General features: G+C 34.0%; 1 pseudogene; it reads right to left on the reverse strand.

Moving 5' to 3' along the window:
* Positions 1-588: 588 nt before the first annotated feature.
* LOC132519587 (large ribosomal subunit protein eL33-like) lies at positions 589-970 on the reverse strand (annotated as a pseudogene).
* Positions 971-5572: the final 4602 nt, after the last annotated feature.

Consider the following 5572-nt stretch of genomic DNA (forward strand, 5'->3'; position numbering starts at 1 on the left):
AGCTTAATGATTCAATCTTTTTTTTTTTTTTTTTTTTTTTGCAGTACGCGGGCCTCTCACTGTTGTGGCCTCTCCCGTCGCGGAGCACAGGCTCCGGACGCGCAGGCTCAGCGGCCATGGCTCACGGGCCCAGCCGCTCCGCGGCATGTGGGATCTTCCCGGACCGGGGCACGAACCCGCGTCCCCTGCATCGGCAGGCGGACTCTCAACCACTGCGCCACCAGGGAAGCCCTGATTCAATCATTTTTGTTTGAACTGGATATACTGTTGTCAACAATGAGTCCCAAAATCATTAAAAATACTTTGAACATATACAGATATAAGTATATTTATAACACACATACAGATATTCCTTTCACAATGGCCTCCCAAATTGTTTAACTCTCTCTCCTCAACAAAGAAACCAAAGCACAAAAATCTAATAGTTTTTCTCTGAATGAACGGAAATTGAATGCGTATTCTGGCTTGGGATCTTGATCTGGGCAATGGTCTCGATATTGACAACTAGAAGGAAGTGTCCCATCATAGTTTACCAGTCAAACATCTTTTTATTTATTTTCAAGAGAACAAATCCACATTTTTATTTATTTACTTTTCAGTAAGTTTAAATCCTTGAAGGTACAGCATCACTTGGGTTCTGTGTCCAATGGCCTTAGCAGGAAGATTACTTTGGAATTTGTCATGAACCACACCACTTTTCCATGAGCATGAGTTATCTTTCCCCAGATTATTCTGGTTTTGTTAGGTTTTCCGCCAGGAGTTACTATGTTGTTCTTTTCTTTGTACACATAGCACGTCTCTTGTCTAGACAGAATTCAGTTTCATCTCGAGCATATACACATTCAATTTTCAGAAGACTTGTGCGCTCCCTCTTGTTCCGTAGACAGAGCTTATAGCCAGAAAAAATGGCCTTGGACCACAGCCTTCCAGACATATTTGTCATTTTAGAAGTCCTGCTCCCAGCAGGCCTCCACAGGCTCTAAGATGGCTAAAAGAGCTACCGCTGAAACATCTTAAAGTGATGCCTAATCATCAAAAAGTAAGTTCAATACACCAGCCTCAAATCAACCTTTTGTTTTGTCTCAATCCTTCATTGGACAAACCAGAAGTATCCAATATTTAAGTGCTTTGGACATAAAAGAGAAATTTCAAACTGAAAAAAAAAGACTGAAGGAGACAAGGATAATTCAAGGAAGAGAAAATTAAAAAAAAAATTAGTACCTCAGACTCACTTAATGACATTGCATACATAGAAAAAGAACAGCACGTTTGTTCAGTAAAAAAGGAAAAATTTCTGAGATTAAAATGATGATTGCAGAAGTTAATATAAATCCAAAGCAAGACTGAAGATAAAAAAGAAATGCAGTGTACAAGTAGTCAAAATACTTATGCCTGAACATTTCCTGATTGATTAAATTCAAAAGATATATGACCTAGATGGGTGGGATGGGGGTGGTGGGAGGGAGGTCCAAGAGGGAGGGGATACATGTATACATATAGCTGATTCACTTCATTGTACAGCAGAAACTAACACAACATTGTAAAGCAATTTTATTCCAATTTAAAAAAACAAAAAAAAGATATGAGAAATAAAATACACACATGAATGAAATAGTCCACCTTCCAATTCTAGAAATTCTAAAGAAAAAGGATAAAGAAAATGTAGATAAGGAAACTATAAAAGAGATAATATAAAAGCATTTGCTAGAATTGAAAGACCCAAGCCTTCATATTTAAAGGTCTACCCAGAACAGTAACTAAATAAACATACAAACAAGTAACCAAGAGAAGATATATGATTGTGGAATTTCAGAACATCAATAATGAAAAGATTTTAAATCCTTCCAAGGAAGAAATAAAAGAGTTTATTTACAAAAGAACAAAAACCAGACTAATGTAAGACTTCTCACCAACAACAATGAATGCTAAAAATCAGTGTCCTGAGGAAAGATTGTTTTACATTTTTATGGTTTTAAAATGATAAATTAATGTAAAAATAGAAAAAAAAACTTTTTTCAACATGCTAAGATAAGCCTATTTTGCACAAACCATTCCTTAGTAAATTACTTCTGGTTATGAGGAAGTTAACTAAGAAACGTTTGTAATCTAAGAAACAGTGCATCTAATCCAGATAAGCAATGAAGTTTACCCCTCCACACATATATCTATGCAGCAGTCCTGCAGAAACAAAGCCCTCCACGGTGGAGAAGGTAAACAGATGATTGTCCAAAACACAGGTAAAGAATAAATAAAATAGATAAAGTAATTGAGAATTTAGAAAAACTGGAATATATTCTGAAAATAACTGATGGAGTATGGAAAAGGAAAATCCACTTGAAGTAATACTAGAAGGATTCTTTGCAAGGAATAGGGCATTGAACCCAGAAGAAAACAAAATTTTAAAATTTCTAAATTTTAGACTTTAAAATTAATGAATGTGTACTAATGTTTACTGGTTTCTACTTTTATAATCAAATCACAGACGAGTGGTTTCTACTTTTTTTCCCGTAGATTTAAAAATAAAATTATGGTAAAGAACACGAAACATTAGATCTACCCTCATAACAAAATTTTAAATACACAGTATTGTTATGCATAAGTACATGGTTATACAGCAGATCTCTAGAACTTATGTATCTTACATACTGAAATATTATACCAGTTAAATGGCAACTCCCCATTTCCCCTCCATGCTGCTTCTGGCAACCATCATCCTATTCTTTGTTTCTATGGGCTTGACTGTTTGAGATAATTTATATGAGGAGAATCATGCAGTATTTGTCCTTCTGTGACTGGATTATTTCACTTAGCATAATGTCCTCCACTTGCATATATGTTGTCATCTATGGCAGGATTTATTTCTCTTTTAAGGCTGACTGATGTATGTATAAATCACATTTTCTTTATTCATTGATCTGTGGATGGATATTTAGACTGTTTCAATAGTTTTGAAATTATGAATAATGCTGCAATGAATATGGGAGTGCATATATCTCTTGAAGGTCCGGATTTTAATTATTTTGGATGTATACTTCTGTGGGATTGCTAGATCTTATGTTAATTCAGTTTTTAAATTTTTGAGGAACTGTCATACTGTTTTCCATAGTGGCTGCACCATTTTACATTCCCACCAACAGTGTACAAGGAACTAGTTTCTCCACATCCCTGACAACACTAATAAGTGTTGTCAAGATAACATCTTTTGGGTTTTGTTTTTTTTTTTTGATAATAGCCTTCCTAACAGGTGTGATGTATTATTGTGACTGATTTAATTTTCCCCTGTTGATTCTTCCTTGGAGAAATGTCTGTTCAAGACCTTTGCCAATTTTTAAAAATTTGGTTATTTTTTTGTTATTGAGTTATAGGAGTTCCTTATATATTTTGGATATGAATCCATTATCAGATAGATGATGTGCAAATACTTTCTCTTATTCTATAGATTATCTTTTCACTCTTTGATGGTTTCCTTTGCCGTGAAGAAACTTTTTAGTCTGATGCAGTCCCACTTGTCTTTTGTATTTTTGCTTTTTGGCCTATCCTTTTGATGTCATATCTAAGAAATTATTTCCAAGACCAATGTCATGAAGTTTTTCCCTATGTTTTCTTCTAAAAGTTTTACAATTCCAGGCCTTATGTTTAAATATTTAATCCATTCTGAGTTTATTTTTGTGCATGCTGTAAGATAAGAGTCCAATTTCATTTTCTGCAAACAGATATCAATTTTTTCCCAGCATCATTTGTTAAAGAGACTGTCCTTTCTCCATTGCGTATTTTTGGCAACCTTGTCCAAGATCAGCTGACCGTTTATCTTTGGCCTCTCCATTCTGTTCCATTGGGCTATATGTCTGTTTTTATGCCAGTACCATACTATTTTGATTATAGTTGTGATATACGATATTTTGAAATCAAGAAGCGTGATATTTCCAGTTTTGTTCTTCTTGCTCAAGATTGCTTTCACTACTCAGTGTCTTTCATGGTTTTATATGAATTTTAGAATAGTTATTATTATTTCTGTAAAGAGCGTCACCAGTGCTTTGAGAGGAATTGCATTGAATCTGTTGACCACCTTGTATAGTATAACACCTTAACAATATTAAATTTTCTAATCCATGAACACAGAATGTATTTCCATTTATTTGTGTCTTCTTCAATTTTTTCCATCATCGTTTTATTCATTTTTCTTGCTTAATTGATCTTAGACTTCTAGTACTATGTTGAATGGAAGCATGAAAAGTGGGAATTCTTGCCTTATCCCTGGTCTAAGAAAAAATTTTTCACTTTTTCACTATTGATTATGATAATAGCTGTGGTCTTTTCACATATAGTCTTTGTTGTGTTAAGACAAATTTCTTCCATTTGTAGAAAGTTTTTATCATGAAACTGTGTTGAGTTTTGTCAAAAAATTTTTCTGCATCTATGGAGTTGCTAATGTCCTTTATTTGGTTAGTGTTGCTATATCACATTACTGACTTGCATAGGTTGAACCACTATTTCCTCTGAGGGATAAACTTCACTTGGTCTTGGTGTACAGTCCTTCTAATGTGCTGTTAAATTTTGTTTGCTAGTCTTTTATTGAGGATTTTTACATCTATGTTCATCAGGGATATTGGCCTATAGTTTTGTTTTCTTGCAGTGTCTTTGTCTGGCCTTGATATCAGAGTGACAGTGGCTTCATAAATTGAGTTTGGGAGGGTTCCTTCTTTTTCAATTTTTTGAGGCATTTGAGAAGAATTGGCATCAATTATTGTATAAGTATATGGTAGATTTTACCCTCTGAAGCCATCTGGTCCCGTATTTTTCTTTGTTGGGAGCTTTTGATTACTGATTAACACCTTTACACATTACTGATATGTTCAAATCTTTAATTTCTTCATGATTCAGTCCTGGTAAAAACAATTCTTATGTTTCTAGGAATTTTATTCATTTCTTCTAGGTTATCCAATTCGTTGGTAGATAGTTGTTCTCAATGTTGTACTCACAATTTACCTCACTTATTTTGTATATGGTTCTCCATGAAGGACAGAGTTTGGGAAAGACTGGATTACAGTTTCTCTGAAGTAGTAATGAATGCATGTTACTAATGGTTTTAGACTTCTGCTACAATTAAATTCATAATGCTAATGTATAAATTATTATGCTAAAATCTAGTAAAAATCTACCGCTTTGTGTCACATAATCATCACAGTTAGTGGCATAGTGGAGTTACTATTTGCAGAAGAGTAGATTGAAAAGAAAAAATATATTTAATGTTGTATTTTAAATTTTTACAAATTAGTTTGGTGACAAGAGTGAACCTGATTTTGAATAATGCTGGATATTCAGGGAGACAAAAGCCCAATAAAAGAAGACATAATGTAAAATTAGTTATTGAATTTGTTTGTTATAATCAATAATAGAATGTAAAAGAGGTGCATAAGAGGTGTGACCAATACGGTATGGCAGGAACACCCCAAGTTCACCTCTTCCCATGGGCACACCAAAATTACAACTATATACAGAGTAACTAGCTATGAAAACAACCTGAAGACTACCAGATAAGATTTTCCACTATTAAATATATAAGGAAGGAACC

The sequence above is a fragment of the Lagenorhynchus albirostris genome, chromosome 4 (assembly GCF_949774975.1).
Source record: "Lagenorhynchus albirostris chromosome 4, mLagAlb1.1, whole genome shotgun sequence".
Classification (NCBI taxonomy): Eukaryota; Metazoa; Chordata; class Mammalia; order Artiodactyla; family Delphinidae; genus Lagenorhynchus; species Lagenorhynchus albirostris.